Source organism: Puntigrus tetrazona, chromosome 25 (genome assembly GCF_018831695.1).
Source record: "Puntigrus tetrazona isolate hp1 chromosome 25, ASM1883169v1, whole genome shotgun sequence".
NCBI classification, from domain to species: Eukaryota; Metazoa; Chordata; class Actinopteri; order Cypriniformes; family Cyprinidae; genus Puntigrus; species Puntigrus tetrazona.
Window position 1 is genome coordinate 232,585 of NC_056723.1, and position 17,500 is coordinate 250,084.

The 17,500-nt window shown below is 39.9% G+C and overlaps 1 protein-coding gene across 13 annotated transcripts in view; it reads left to right on the forward strand.

The window, feature by feature from the left end:
- nrcamb (neuronal cell adhesion molecule b) overlaps nt 1–17,500 on the forward strand; it is a 56,470-nt gene that overhangs the window by 903 nt on the left and 38,067 nt on the right. The gene's annotated exons all lie outside the window — the stretch shown is intronic.

Below are 17,500 nucleotides of genomic sequence, written 5' to 3' on the forward strand. Positions count from 1 at the left end.
ACACACACACACACACACACACACACACACACACTCACACACACACACACACACACACACACACACACACACACACACACACACACACACACACACACACACACACACACACACACACACACACACACACACACACACACACACACACACACACACACACACACACACACACACACACACACACACACACACACACACACACACACACACACACACACACACACACACACATTCCATTACTGGGTCACATCTTCTAATTATAAGAATGCTAACGAGCGAGTCGACGGGACAATAGAGCTCAACCGTTGTGTTTCTGTCAGACTCAGTATTTAGGACAGAGTCTGTGTTTGAGATCCATGACCAGCATCAGCCCAGGCGCCACAGACACGTGTGTGTGTGTGTGTGTGTGTGTGTGTGTGTGTGTGAGACGTGGACGAGTGTGTGTCGTGGGAAAGAAGCGTGTCGTAGGACGCCAATGCTGCTTATTCCAGCCGTGGGCTGCTGAGGCATGCTGGGTATTCTGACGCTCAACAAACCCATGAAGATGACAATAACACACACACACACACACACACACACACACACACACACACACACAGAGTCCCGTCTCTGTGTGTCATATTAATGTTTTGATCAGAGAGCTGGCCTACTTTTGTCACCAAATCCTGAGTGTTTTGAGCAGATTCTCTCTTGGACCGACTTGGTCTTAAAGTCTATAAATACCTGCAGAGATTGGAGATGTGAAGTAAAGTGATCTGACGGAGAGAGCGGGAGGTGTTCAGAATATATAGAGTATGTAGACGAGCTCGTTCAGGACAGTGCTGTCTATAAGTCTAGATCTGAGTCTCTCTGAATCAGCTTCAAAACTTCTTCATGTTTAGCTCGTTTCTCCTTGTTTTACATTATTTCTCTTTGCGTCTGGTTCAGGGTGCTTCTGAATAATTGCATGTGTTTTGCATCTGATTATAATCTCTCTTACGGGCATCTTTGAAAGTAAATGAATGCATAGGAATATTTAAGCACGGTTTTTAGTTGCTATGAGACCGTTTCTATCCTTCGGATTCATTCAAGAACGAATCAAGTGACTGTTTGTGAATGAATCGTTTGCTAGAAAGCTTGGTTCTGGTGAACTCGGTTATAAACAATATAACATTCAATATCTGTTTTTCATTATTAGTGAAGTGTATGATTCCATACAGAAATGAGAACTGAATCAATGATTCGTTCAAAACCATGAAGAAAACGTTGCTCTGTTTAGTTTTGTATAGCGTGTAAAATGTCATTCTATGAATGGTTTGCACTCTTAATCGTTCAGATCAAGTTTTTATATCAGGTCCTGAGGATCAGTTAGCAGTCAAACCTGACCGCCTGATTGGACAGCAGATCTTCACACACACATACACACACACACACACACACACTTCACCAGCGGAGGAGCTAATGATGGAAGTGTGGAGGAACATGAAGCTAGCAGAGAGCGCTGCTCCTGTGTGTGGTCAGTCAGACGGACGCTGCGAGGACACACACACACACAGAGACACGGCTGGTGTGTGTGTGTGTGTGTGTGTGTGAGGCCGGGGGGGAGACGCAGGACAAAGACGGTCTGTTTGCTGCGTCTCTGTTGTTCTCGTCTTTATCTTCAGGAGGAGGGTTTGAGGGACGGGGCTCTGGAATGTCCTCTTTCCCAGCATGCACCGCTGCACTCCGTGTGACCTCCATGTGAGCGATGCTTTAGTGTCCAGCGCAGGACGACGTCTTCATGACACCCTGACCCTCTCTCACACACGCTCTGATCCGGCACCCGGAAAAAACAGCAGAAAAGCTGCAATATTTGAGTATTCAAAGTATTTCTCAAAATAATAATGAATCTATTTCATGTGTCGAGTCCCAATTAATTAAATAAGAAAATATATCTTTTTTAAATATTAAATATTGGATAATTAACGATTAAATGTACAAATGCATTTGAAAAATATGTAGTTATTATTGTTATTATTATGTTTTTGTACTAGTAGTACTGTACTTCTAGGTGTATTGTTACTTTATTACGTACATTATTACATTTCGTATTTTTATATTTTAATCTAATATTTATTCATTCATTCAAATGATTACTTTAAAGATTTCTTTATTTAAATAACATTCATGTAATTTTGTTTATTTAATTTTATATTATTTGTTTATTTTAATCCAATCAGTTTTTAAAGCATTTCTTATTTAGGCTACTATCTTTATTTTTACATTCGTGCTGTTTTTCTCTAAACGTTTCCACGGGCCCTCAGCCCTCTCTCTCAGTCCCAGGGCCCTAGATTAAATCCTGATATCACATGATGTCTGAGCTGTAGAGAGTGGAAAGGAAGCAGAAGGACTGAATCAGTGAGAGGATTCACAGCAACACAGAGACGCTCGGTTCAGGCTCTCCAAATCCTCCTCACATTTACATAATCTTAAGAGGCCCGAGTCACACACACACACACACACACACACACACACACACACACACACACTCACACACACGCGGTTTAATTGCTCAGCAAACACAGCAGTGCAGCTTCATGCAGCGCTTCTTCTGCTGTTCTTCACGAGCCACCAACCAGCCTCCATCTGTCTGAAAAACAAGGAGGAAAAGACAAGCGTGTTTTTCACGTTTCTGCACGCACGTTCTTCAGAGAAATTCACACGTAACGTAAAAATGCATTTCACCGATTTAAGCAAACGACAGACTGAAAATTCACAAACTTCTCAAATAATTAGAAAGAAAGAGCAAACAACGACACTGTTTGTCACGGCGTACATGCATTATTTTACTCTGATTTATATTCATCTCAAAGGAACAGAAACAGACTAGGTCTGACGATCTGATAGACAGTACATTCAGTGAGAACCACAGACCTTCTAGAACAGAGACCCGTGTAGATATCTAAAGAACGTGGCCTAAATTCATAGATGGATCATGTAAAGTAAGGAGTGACGGTCTGATGGAGAGAAACGCAGCGTGAAGGAAACACCTCTCGTTTAGCGCCGTGTTCTTCACTCGTGAACAGCGAGGGGTTTTTAATCCAGAGAGGCTGAGACCAATCAGCCTTTCTTCTCCGTCCTGGGAACCTCCTAATGAGGCCGGCGACAGCTGCTCCGAGGACAGTTCTGCTCAAAGTTTACAGTATAATGCTGTAAAATACAAAAAACAATGCGGGTCTTGTTTTGTTGTTCGGTCGCCGGCTGAAATCATAATCTCCCTCCTCTAATCTTCGTCTGGGCTTGGAAACGCTTACGAGAGATTGAGGTCAAAAACCCATTAAAATCAGCACATTAGAACTGAATCAAATGAAAAACCAGGAGAGAGCCAGGCGGTCACGTGACCCCAGGGATTCGAACGGGCCAATCAGAGCCGGCCTGAGGACAATAGGTATTAGTGGAGTTGAGCAGGAGCTTAATTGAGTGTGTCATCTGTGACTGGTTCACACTCTCACATCGGTCTTTCTGGGATCTGGGGTTTTCAAGTCAAGTCTGTTTTTCTTCCATATCATGCCTTCTTTCAGACTACTGGAAACAAAACATCCTGTATATATATCTAGTACGTATATAAATGTATAGAAATACAAACTAAGGCTTTATTTTGTTGCACGTTATCTATTAGCATCTCTAGCTTTCAGTTTCTATCCATATTTGTTTCTTCAGCAGCATGAACCCTAACTTCTGAAGGCTTTTTCTCAGGGGTTTGTTTAGATTTCATTCACACTGATTCATTCAACATTTTGTTTGTTAAAAAAACTGTGAAAAAGCCTATATTTAAAGGTAATATAGTTTGTTTATTCAATTCAGCGGCACACACACGCTCTAAAATACAGATCTATACAACATTTTATTCCTGAAAAGATGACAAAAATGATTTTTTTTTCTTTCTCTTTATAGTATTTTCTGATTGAATCCAAATTAAATCTAAAAATCCCTTCTTTAAAAAACCTGCAGGTCTCGAATCAAACAATAATTCTGAAGTTAGCTTCCTAGAAAGACTTGAGAAATCGTGTCATTTCATAACGCCAACATTTCAGAGAAACGTAACGCAAAACAAGTTAAAAAGACAAGTTTGCTAAAAGTTCATTTGAGAGATGCCTACTTCATGTATTATATTGATCTGAATGGTCATTATTTACCAAACATCATATTTGTCAAATTATCAACAAAACAAAAGCAACAAACGTCCTTTAGTTGTTAGCATTCCAGTGCTAGCCTCATATGTACAGTCTGACTCTTAGTTGGAGGATGAAGCCGGCGGTGTTCTTCAGGTGTGTTTGAGCACATTACAATCAGAATCAGATTTATTACCCGCTGTGTTTTAAGGAGAACCTTTCTTTTCGGCGGTTCAGATAACACTTGTGTGTTCGTCCTCGTCGTGGGAATGAAGAGAAGTCTGTTCGTCAGAGAAGTGCGGAACGTAAAGTCTGGAGGTCAAAGATTAGAATATAGTTACTCGTAATAATTATAACGGGTTCTAATGACGCTGAACCTGCGTGTTGATCTGGAACCATACTATAAACAATAGTCTGTGTAGACTTTCACATGAACATGCTGAGTTTTCCATCAAACTCTCTCTTTATGTTGTCATTATCGTCCACCATTTGTTCCAGTGTGTGTGTTGTGTGTGTGTGTGTGTGTGTGTGTGTGTGTGTGTGTGTGTGTGTGTGTGTGTGTGTGTGTGTGTGTGTGTGTGTGTGTGTGTGTGTGTGTGTGTGTGTGTGTGTGTGTGTGTGTGTGTGTGTGTGTGTGTGTGTGTCTGTGTGTGTGTGTGTGTGTGTGTGTGTGTGTGTGTGTGTGTGTGTGTGTGTGTGTGTGTGTGTGTGTGTGTGTGTGTGTGTGTGTGTGTGTGTGTGTGTGTGTGTGTGTGTGAGTGTGTGTGTGAGTGTGTGTGTGTGTGTCCAGCGTCCTCTCTTCACGTCTGGTGTACGGCGAGCGCTCATGGCTCTGAGGTGAGTTGGTGTTTGTGTCTGGTCATTACGGGTCATCTCATCAGATTACCGAGTTCCTGCGGCTTGGCAGAAGGTTTCAAGCTGCATTTAATGGAGGTCTTTCAGAGCCGGACTGGATCTCCAGAGAGTTTGAGACCAGATCTTCCTCTGAGAGGAATGTGATTGACCTCTCCTTTGACCCGTCTTCAGCATGTTCAACTTCTAATAGATTTTTTTACTAAATGAAATGCAAACTGAATCTCGTCATCAAAGCGTTCCAGCAGGGTTCTCTGAAGTGTAGAACATTACATTCCAGTACTGTTAATAAAACCTTTGGTAATCTTTACAGTATCTGGTCATTAATAACGTCCAAACTCAAAAGCGGCGTTTAGGCATCATTCGTGGAATCTGAGCGTTCAAAAAGTAACGTTCCTATTACGTTTGCAAAAGGATGAAATAGATTGTTCCCTTCACATTTACAGAACGTTTTGAGCATTTAGATAACATTTCCACAACTTAAAGAGAACGTTAGCTGAACGTTCCTTGATTTTCAGGGTTTTGCTGCTGGTTGTTCTTCTCAGTCCAGATGAAGGTCTGTGCTAGCGTGAGCTTACTCTATACCATCAGCTTTTTCTTTTCATCTGTCCCTGAAATCCTTTATTTCGAGAGGCTGCTGCTCCATATGCTTACAGATGCATAAAGACAGCTGGAGAAATGAACAATCCCGCAGACGCAGTGAGATTAGGACCATGATCCTCTGCTCTGAATGAGTAAAGCCTGCCGTTTAGCGCTCGCTCTCTGCCGTGAACCCGGGTTTAAACCCAAACCCTTTCAGAAACACTGGATGTAAAGCTGGTTTCTGAGACGTCTTCACCGGAGCTGAGGTGTAAAGGTCAGCTTGTGTCTAAACCAGGCTTTCATTTATGTGTTGTTTACATTTTCCTGAAAGGTAGTTTTTTTAACATGTGAAAAATGTGGTTCAAATTTAAAAAAAAATCTATGCACTTAAAATATGCATAACCACTTCTTTGGAAAATATTTAAAAAAATCTATACAATTATATATATATATATATATATATATATATATATATATATATATATATATATATATATATATATATATATATAAGACACAAGCTATTGTAAGACACTATTCTTTTAAATGCTTTTCTCCAAAATCAAGTATATATACAATAAAATAAAGACATCATATTAGATTGACACAAAGTAAAAGCAGGTGCAACAAACATACGAACATTTAATAGACAGATAAAACAAACAAATATTAATAAACTAAACAAAAACTAAATACCTCGTTGGCTGCATGCTACGAGAAAGTCCTTTCTGACGAGAGCAAACTTTTAGCGTAGTATACACGATATATACACTTCCTCCAGCTAGTGGAAGAAAAACCTCGCACCTGCGTGAGCGTTCAAAACAAGATGTCAAAATAAAAGTCTCATAACATACAATAGACAAAACAAAGAATCCTAAATGATGAAAGAGACCAAATATAAACGAATTACATAAATTATATAAAGAACAAAATGACAGCAGTTACAATATATTTCCGAAGACATTTTCGTAGAGTTTTAGATATATTTTCTCAAATTAAAATTATATTTTGCAAAATGAATAATTTAAGCAATCTGATACCAGAACCCAAATAAAGTCTATCCATCATGAAGAACAACGCCAACAACTTAGAACAAATAAATATCTTAAAAAAGGAGCAAGCCTTCTTCCTACAGATATTCCTGGACTCAATCACAGACGTCAGAATAGACCCAAGAAAAACCAAAGTACTGTCCTTCATAAACCTTGAACAAAAGGAGCCAGAAGCACCTGATGTTTCTTCACTGCTTGACAGTCATTCATTCCATCTCTGTCCAATAAAGTGCCCCTATTTTGTCATTTCCAAGACTGCCTTTTGTGCAGTGTGTAATGTACCTGTATATGAATGTAAACGATCTGCAAAGTTATAAATACATTTATTGAATAGAAATGAAGTTATTGTCTCCCAATAGAAGAATGGGCTCTCTACAGCCTAAACGAGTCCCTGTTCCTCGATGGCTACACGTCCCAGCAGCACACATCGGCTTCATTCCCACCAACAGAGTAAGCCATCTGACCAATCAGAGCAGAGCAGCCTCACAGAATAAAAGGGACTGAATCTTCGAACTGCTTCCAACTAATTGTTTAAGAATCGCTGGAAACTGAGGTGATATTAAACGTGTGCAGGTAAATGTATGGTAGGAGACTCCTCAGAGCTTTAGAAACAGGACAGGGGCACTTTAAGGTATTCAAGCATTGAAGTCAAGTTTGAAGTCCTATGACCGAGTCCCACCCAAAGCACTATAGAGTGTGTGTTTCTCATCTGTAGATCAGTCTGAGACACACACCCCTCTCAGAGTAACTGGAGACGGCTGCTTTTGTTAACCTGTAACGTAAGATGCCGTTTGTATTAGATGTGTTTCCGACACACCTAACAGATGCTCGCTCGTTCTCTTTCATTTCCTCTTATTTGATTTGTGTGCCGTGGGAGTGAAGACATCCAGTGCAGTAGGAGGGAAAATCAGTCCAGATCCCGCCGGTTTATCTGGGCTGGTTAAAAGCACGGGTTAGTGAAATTGAACGGGCCGACTGTGATTGGATTCTCCACGGTAGAAAAAAAATCCAATTAGCCGTGCGGCGCCCGCGGTCAGACCTGCTGGGATTACGATCCATCTAAAGTCCTGCGAGAGAGTGATAAACCCAGCACACGCACACAACAACCAGCCTGAGGCCGGCCCCGAGGGGCCCGCGAGAAAACAGCACAAACACCTAACACTGCTTTCATGTCAGCTATTGAATAATATTGATATTAAAGGACACAATTATTTATATTAAAGACAAATACAAATACAAATACATAGTTTTTCTATGAAAACTACATTACAAATATATTTGATTATTTCTATAAAAAATCTGTTGTGATATAGCTACAATATTCGAAGTATAGCTATTTTTGCTCAAACTGAAGTCAGATGGCACTTTTTTGGATTATGTTTATACATAATACATTCCAGAACGTATTTTCAAGTTTGGACTAACAGTGTGGTGCTGGAAATGCATGAAAGCAGCACTTGAATGGCATGGTGCTGGAGATGCCTGATATACCTGTGCCGGAGTCACATCACAGAATCACAGACTGCTCTGCCGAAGAGATTTTTACACCCAAACGCTTTCATTTCACGCTCAATAAACAAATGCAGTGCCATCTTCAGGGAGGAGAACCTGCGTCTTCTGCTTGTTCTCACTGACTGTGTGATATCTGGGCCGAGGCTCTCTTCAAACACGTCTGCTGGAGATTTAGAGTCATGCGCCGGGGAACACGCTCAGGGCTGATTCTAGCTTGTGCTGGCAACAAAAGAGGTGAAATGTAATTAGGGCTGAAGGCGGGTTGAGAAGCCTTTGAAAACACAAGTTACAAATTCCCCAGCCTTCAGTTCTTCAGCATTTGCATGACAATCAGGAGAAAGCTAGAGAGCTTCTGAAGTCGAGCGAGGTTAAGCGATTCAACAAAGCCTTCCCTCGACGTGTCCCATTCAGTCTCTGACTTGTTTTACACCTTCAGCGTTTATACGGCGTCTGAGGTTAAAAGCTGTGCGTCTCTCGGCCTTCAGCGGGCGTTTACGAGGTCGTTTTGGTAGGAAATAATCGAATGTGTCTCCAAGCGGTTGCCGTAGACGTGCTGTGCTGTGCTTGTTCTTCTGACAGTGAAATATGTGTCTCACATTGATGATGTCAGCGTGTCAAGAGCCTCTTCTGGCTGTTGTCATGGTGAGCTCTGCTGAAAACGTAGTGACACGAAACTCTGTATTAATTGGCTGGAAGAACCGTTTTTGTCACAGCGCAAGGGATGCTATTCATTAGAAGCATGTGACCGTGGACTATTTTCATGAGCTTGTTTTTAATCTTTTCATATTCTCATGTTATCTGATCGTCATGCTTTTCGTGCGTTGTTGGGTTTTCTAGTGAGCTAGCAGAAGCTGGTTAACCTGTTAGATGAGGCTCCGGGGAGCAGTTAAGTGGTTTAAGACCTTCTTCTTGTTACACTGTGGCTGTTATCCAATTAAAAGAACATCTGATTGGCCTCCTACACCTGGATATGTGTTTAAACATCAATCATTCATGTTATTGTCAGCTTTGACGTTGCTCATTAAATTGTAACATTGTAGCAGTTAAAGGTAACAGTTAAATGTAAAACTGTAGAGGATAATTGCAACAATTATAGCGCTTAAATGTAAGATTGCAGCAATTAAATATAATAGAGTAGCAATTAAATGCAACATTGTAACAGATGAATGCAACATTTGTAGGATTTAACTGCAACAGCATGTAACATTTAGATGTTACATAATAGATCTTATTATTGTAGCTGTTAAAAGTTAAAACATAACTTTTTAGCTATTAAATAAAAACATTGTAGCAGTTAAATATAATATTGTAGCAATTAAATGTAACTTACAGTAAATGTAACAGCAACCATAAAATGTAACATTTGTATCAGGTAGATTGTGTGATTTAGCAGAGAACGGCAGTATCAGCCCGACTGTGGTTAGCGTGTATGAAGAACTGCAGGCCTTCACTGGAGACGATGTGAATATGAACATCACAGCTGACAGTAATGTGAAAGATTCTTGGCGTTGGAAGTCACTTACGCTCCTGGCAGACGCTTTGAAAGCGGTGAGAGTGAATGGATGTATTGTTGACTTTCAGCACCCCTACCTAACGCTGACGGCCCTGCCTGGACACTGAATGCTCGGCCTGCTGGGATCAGAGTCTCGGACTCTATTGTGGAGAATGGAGAGCGTGGGTCTGTCTGGTCAGAGGTTGATGGACCTCCTCCTGCTCCATGTCACGGTCAAAGTCTCCGCTCTCAATGGGACAATGCATTTTTACCGTGCCATAAACCAGACACTGAAGCCAACATGACAAAGCGGGGAACATGATGGGTGTTTATCATGAGAAAGAGCGCCCGGCGCTGTGTGTGGTGCTCTGGACGGCTCTCCACCTCCTCATTGGGCGGCTCATTGTACTTCCTGTCCGCTGATGATTGGTGGACTCTGACAGGCTTTGTGTTTGGCTCCTGATGATTGGTCAGGCAGTGATTCTTGGCTTTTGGTATGTGTAGAGCAGAAGTTCCTGAATGAAGGAAGCTCTGGAGGTTTCTACTGACGCTGGAACTCATTCATGCAGATGACATCAGTGACCGACCGTGAGCGTAGAAAAACATTCCTGATTATAGAGACCCTTTTGAGCTCTGACAGACGTCAAATATAAAACGCTTAATGGCACTTGTATTGTGTAAAGCAAGGCAGTGTTCATTTCACCAAAACTCAGCTTTGTTTTAAAGGCGGTTCAATGAAAAATGTTCAATGAATATCAGAATTCAAACATTTTAAGTATATCATATATAAATATTTTAATGAAAAAGTTTGGATTGAAGTGTGTGGTTTAACAGAAAGGTTTATGAAAATATATAGTATTTATACAAAAAGTGTATAATATATGAACACTATATAATATCATGTACTGTAGGCACAATAATTTAAAAGTGGACAGATATTGGTTGAGCGATTGATCTAATGTGATTATATCTCTCAACGTCACACAACGAACGGATGTTGTGTCATGTGAGAAGTTCACTTCTGTAATAAAGTCAGTGATTTATAGAATCATGTTTAGAATTGTGAGCAGATTCTGAACTCTTCTAATAACAGCCGTCTGAAGCTGATCGTTTCCTGACATAAACAGCTGAAGAAGGTTAACAATGTGACCACTTTTAGAGCGCTTGACGTCCGTCAAACACAAGGATGTTGGTTTGTCTAGCTGCTTAATTGAACCTGTTTGCCATTATCTGAAGTAAAGCAGCTCTTGAGTTTAGTCTGATTAGTCTGTGCTGATCCAACTAATCTGTTAATTAATCAGTGAAGGAGACGCCGTCTCTGCTAGTGACCGAACCAATCCCATGATTCTTTGTGTTTGAGAGGAAGGATTTACTGAAGCAGCAGTTTGAGTCAGCAGATGTGCTTCTGAAACACTGACCTCTGCAAAATACAACATTTACTTCACATGTCCTCGCTGACCACACACACACACACACACACACAGCAGGCACTCACACTTTTTTTTTATTTTGAGATGCAAAATACTGTCATTTCTTTCTTTCTGAGACTGCAGCTTTTGAAATAAGACACAGCCCATAGAGCACAGGCATCGTCAGTCTGAATCACAGACTGAATCAAAGTATCATTTCAAATGACTAATTAGAGCAGTTCGGATGACTCACTGAATCAGCTCAGATGACTCGCTGAATCATTTCAAATGATTAAGTATAGATGACTCATTGTATAAACTCAAACGACTTATGGAATTAGTGCAGATGACTCACTGAATCATTTTAGATGACTCATTTAAGCAGTTCAGATGGCTGACTGAATGCAGATAAGTCCTTGAACACGTTCAGATGACTCACTGAATTATTTCAGATGACTCATATTCAGATTCATATAGATTTCTATTCATGTTGAAAGGCATCTTTACACAGCCAAAGCTTTAATTCTATTATATTTAGAACACACAGACATTTCAGGTGATTCACTGAATCATTTTAGATAAGTTATTTATCCAGTTCAGGGCCGTCATTTATAAAACTCTGTGTATACTAAAGGTGTACTGTACACTGAAAAGCTAGATATTTCATACACACATCATTTGTGGATTTATAAAACCATGTGCACGCCAGAACCTGAGCAAAAATCCTTTATAAATCCCAGTCAGATGAAGACGTGTGTCCGTCCGCCCCGACTCCTCCCCAAAATCACCATATATGGAGCTTACATCATTTCCATGCATATTCCCATCCACTTGACAGCGTTTAAAATCATCAAAGATACAAGACATCAAGGAAATACAGAATATAAAAGCCATTTGTGCCATACATTCAATTTCATTGTTTAAAACATCCAATATCTGTGTTAGGCTATGAGTTGATCTTCTCCTTTTACTGGCTCAGTAGTATTTCATTCAACTCAAAGTACATTTATGCACTTTTGCTGATAAGGTGAACATCTTTTAGTTATTTTAGTGGAAACAGGTAGACCTATATTTATTAAGTGAAAATATTAAGTGAAAATTTGACTGATTGCATCGTTTTCTTCAAGTTCTAGTCGATCCTTCAAGCATAATGTTCATAATGTTTTAGAGACTAAGCTAATATCATTAAACTTATTAAAATTAAGATAATAGACTGTTCAACGCCGAATCCAGCAGCGTCCGCCGTAATATTACAGTAGCGGCCATCATTAATCATTGCTCATGTAAAACAAATCTCATAAACTACATATATCTAAATTCATATAATTTGGGTTTAACTTCTTCATAAAGACTTCATGTAATTCATTGCTGATCTCTATTAGTGAGAGCTTAATATTGAATGTAAATGTGTACTGTATATCATTCTTTCATATCACTCTAGGAGAAAGAGTTTGTATGCATGGCTCGGAGTTTGCGTGCATTTGCACAAAAGTTCCTGTCAACTTTGTTTTTTATAAATCCCACCTTTTTCACTTTTAGCCCTGTTTTGTGTGTACATAAATAAGGCCCCAGAATTATTGAATTACTGAATTATTTCAGATGACTCTTTGATGCACTTGAGATGACGATTTGTTGAATGATTTAAATGGCTCACTGGATCAGCTCTGATTTTTCGTTGAACTATTACAGATGTCTCTGATTTGAAAGCTTGCAGTATTATTATAAAACGTCCAGTGACTCGGAAAGGACTTGAGGACCCATGTTTTTGAATGAAATGCTGGAGTTCAAGCGCTTGGAGTCTGCTGCTCTTCATTAAACTCAATGAGTCGTGTTTCATGTTAATGCTGTCAGACACATATTCGGTCATAATAAAGCTCTGCGCTTGATTTCGGTGCTGAGTGAAAATGCAGATTTGTGCAGTTTCTTGCTGACAGAACAGATGCAGACAGCTGCGCAGACACAGTGAGTGAGAGAAACAGCGTTAGTCATTGTACAGCTTGTCCTTTTACTGAAAGCAGTTCACGTTAGTTGTGATGAACCAGTCATTCAGATCGCTCTAATAGTCAGTTGTCACAAATACAGGTTTGTTTTTCAGGTTAAATTGCGACCCGCTCCACATTCAGAAATGTGTTTTAGTGACCAGACCCATGAAGTCCAGCGCTCCGGGCCTAATGGTGTCCGATCGATGACCTGAAGCTTTTACCGCTGGATCCCAGCCGTCCATCCATCTGCTGTGAGAGAGAGAGAGAGAGAGAGCACTGTAGAAAATCAATGAGAGACTGAAAATGTGCCAATTTACAGAGACAGAATGGAAACATTATAAACTCATTCGAGCATGCTCTTGGAAAAAAGCGAGTAATATCTGACCTGAACCAGTTTCTGGATGCTGAAACCAGGACAAACACTGCAGCAGTGGTGCAGAAATGAGTTTGTTTAACTGCAGAGCCCCGTTCAGGGTTACTTTAGCATCAGTGACTCATTATTAATATTTGATATATGAAATTATAATATTTTACACTAGCTTTACGTCTCTTTTGGAGCTTGAAAGAGATTTGGTCCATTGATTTTCAAAATATGGACAAAACCAGCTGAAAGATTCATGAAAAGATCATCTTCTGGGCTGAATCTCATGTAGAAGAGCAGATGAGTTCAGGGACTCATTATGGCTTCTAATGAAAGACCCAGCATTGAGTTACTTCCTGTTTATTACTGTGAAGCTGCTTTAATACAGTCTGTGTTCTGTAAAGCACTATATAGAAGTAAAGCTGACTAAGCTGTGTTTCAGGACATTTCTCTTTGGCGTGTGTCTGGTGTTGTTCTGTGTCCAGCCGGGGATCAGCATGAGCGCTCGTGAGAGTTGATCTGGAAGCACATGAAAGTGTTGTGAAGCTGTGCTGTGATCTGCATATGCTGTTTGATTCTCACCTCAGCATCTGTGCTCATTAGCGCGCATGTTTAATTATCATCACAGATGTACTTCAGAACAGATACGACAGTGTTTTAAAATGGTTTTTAATATGATATTCTCTCTATTCGTTGTAATTTGAATACTTTTAGTATTTTTGTTTTAGTATCATTAATAAACTATAATGGCTTTTTTGTTTTTTGTTTTTATTTGTTTATTTTACCTTTTGATTTGAATTTTCCAGTTGGGTTTAGTTCTAGTTCTGATGGTAACCCTGAAGGTGATAGTTTGATGGGTTTAGTTGGGTTTAGTTCTAGCTCTGATGATAATCCTGAAGATAATAGTTTGATGGGTTCAGTTGGGCTTAGTTCTAGTTCTGATGGTAACCCTGAAGGTAAAAGTTTGATGGGTTCAGTTGGGCTTAGTTCTAGTTCTGATGGTAACCCTGAAGGTGATAGTTTGATGGGTTTAGTTGGGTTTAGTTCTAGTTTTGATGGTAACCCTGAAGGTAATAGTTTGATGGGTTTAGTTCTGGTTCTGATGGTAACCCTGAAGGTAATAGTTTGATGGGTTTAGTTCTGGTTCTGATAGTAACCCTGAAAGTAATAGTTTGATGGGTTTAGTTCTAGTTCTGATGGTAACCCTGAAGGTGATAGTTTGATGGGTTTAGTTCTAGTTCTGATGGTAACCCTGAAGGTGATAGTTTGATGGGTTCAGTTCTAGTTCTAATGGTAACCCTGAAGGTAATAGTTTGATGGGTTTAGTTCTAGTTCTGATGGTAACCCTGAAGGTGATAGTTTGATGGGTTTAGTTCTAGTTCTGATGGTAACCCTGAAGGTGATAGTTTGATGGGTTTAGTTCTAGTTCTGATGGTAACCCTGAAGGTGATAGTTTGATGGGTTCAGTTCTAGTTCTGATGGTAACCCTGAAGGTAATAGTTTGATGGGTTTAGTTCTAGTTCTGATGGTAACCCTGAAGGTGATAGTTTGATGGGTTCAGTTCTAGTTCTGATGGTAACCCTGAAGGTAATAGTTTGATGGGTTTAGTTCTAGCTCTGATGGTAACCCTGAAGGTGATAGTTTGATGGGTTTAGTTGGGCTTAGTTCTAGTTCTGATGGTAACCCTGAAGGTGATAGTTTGATGGGTTTAGTTGGGTTTAGTTCTAGTTTTGATGGTAACCCTGAAGGTAATAGTTTGATGATGGGTTCAGTTGGGTTTAGTTCTGGTTCTGATAGTAACCCTGAAAGTAATAGTTTGATGGGTTTAGTTCTAGTTCTGATGGTAACCCTGAAGGTGATAGTTTGATGGGTTTAGTTCTAGTTCTGATGGTAACCCTGAAGGTGATAGTTTGATGGGTTCAGTTCTAGTTCTGATGGTAACCCTGAAGGTGATAGTTTGATGGGTTCAGTTCTAGTTCTGATGGTAACCCTGAAGGTGATAGTTTGATGGGTTTAGTTCTAGTTCTGATGGTAACCCTGAAGGTGATAGTTTGATGGGTTCAGTTCTAGTTCTGATGGTAACCCTGAAGGTGATAGTTTGATGGGTTCAGTTCTAGTTCTGATGGTAACCCTGAAGGTGATAGTTTGATGGGTTTAGTTCTAGTTCTGATGGTAACCCTGAAGGTGATAGTTTGATGGGTTTAGTTCTAGTTCTGATGGTAACCCTGAAGGTGATAGTTTGATGGGTTCAGTTCTAGTTCTGATGGTAACCCTGAAGGTAATAGTTTGATGGGTTTAGTTCTAGTTCTGATGGTAACCCTGAAGGTGATAGTTTGATGGGTTCAGTTCTAGTTCTGATGGTAACCCTGAAGGTAATAGTTTGATGGGTTTAGTTCTAGCTCTAGTTCTGATGGTAACCCTGAAGGTGATAGTTTGATGGGTTTAGTTGGGCTTAGTTCTAGTTCTGATGGTAACCCTGAAGGTGATAGTTTGATGGGTTTAGTTGGGTTTAGTTCTAGTTTTGATGGTAACCCTGAAGGTAATAGTTTGATGGGTTCAGTTGGGTTTAGTTCTGGTTCTGATAGTAACCCTGAAAGTAATAGTTTGATGGGTTTAGTTCTAGTTCTGATGGTAACCCTGAAGGTGATAGTTTGATGGGTTTAGTTCTAGTTCTGATGGTAACCCTGAAGGTGATAGTTTGATGGGTTCAGTTCTAGTTCTGATGGTAACCCTGAAGGTGATAGTTTGATGGGTTCAGTTCTAGTTCTGATGGTAACCCTGAAGGTGATAGTTTGATGGGTTTAGTTCTAGTTCTGATGGTAACCCTGAAGGTGATAGTTTGATGGGTTCAGTTCTAGTTCTGATGGTAACCCTGAAGGTGATAGTTTGATGGGTTCAGTTCTAGTTCTGATGGTAACCCTGAAGGTGATAGTTTGATGGGTTTAGTTCTAGTTCTGATGGTAACCCTGAAGGTGATAGTTTGATGGGTTTAGTTCTAGTTCTGATGGTAACCCTGAAGGTGATAGTTTGATGGGTTCAGTTCTAGTTCTGATGGTAACCCTGAAGGTAATAGTTTGATGGGTTTAGTTCTAGTTCTGATGGTAACCCTGAAGGCGATACGCTGCAGTGAGTCAGTGGAAGGCACATCTAACACTCTTTGTGTGTCTCTGTCTAAAGCATCAGAGCCATGGAAACCGTCGCAGTTGTTCTTCTCTGTGTGTTCAGATGTAAAGAGGCCAGGCCTCTGTGTGCTTTCTATGAGATTTGGGCTGTAAATCTAGTAAATATCCCTTCAGACGGGCTCCATTGTCTTTCTTCTGTGTCCCAGGCTGCCGTGTTTGATCCCTCAGGATTGGGTTTCATTTGATGTGTGTGTGTTTTAATAGTGTTCATTCCCACCTCGATACTCACACGTATCGTAAGAAGCTCCCATAAAATCATTTCATATCGATTCAGAGTCTCTAATTCCCTGATAAATTAACCCACATTCTCAGATGAACAGATGAATGTCTCAGTCTGAATCAGGCTTATTATCATTTGCCAAATTGAAACCCTAAAAACACTTTATTACTTCAAATAAAACAAAGCTGATAAGTTTAACTTGATGTAAAAAAGAATATTTATTTGTGATTTGTCTTTTTCAGACATTTTTTTAAGTAGTAAAAATGTCCAAAAAAATTCTAAATTTGAATAAAATTTTTATTAAAAACAAAATGTAAAAAAAATTATTATTAATAATTTTAAAATATAAATACAAAAATAATACAGACCTAAAAATGACTGGTGAAAAACTATTTGAATTAAAGTTCTGATTAAAATGAAAATGGAAAATATAAAATTAAAACTGATTTAAAATATTAACAAAAAGTCGATGATTTGAGATGTGTGTGTGTGTGTGTGTGTGTGTGTGGTTGATGTTGATGGCGGTGAGGATTGTTAATCAGTGGCGTCTCACACTGAATGATGTTGTTTTAATGGATATCAGTGGTGTTTGTGTGTTTGTGAACCGTGGAGGGATGGGGCCCTGCTTTATGCTAGAGGGGCCGACTGGGGGCCGGCGGGGCTCTTGAGACACACTTAAGAGAAAGCAGAGTTAGACAGCCAATCAGAACACAGATCCATTCATGC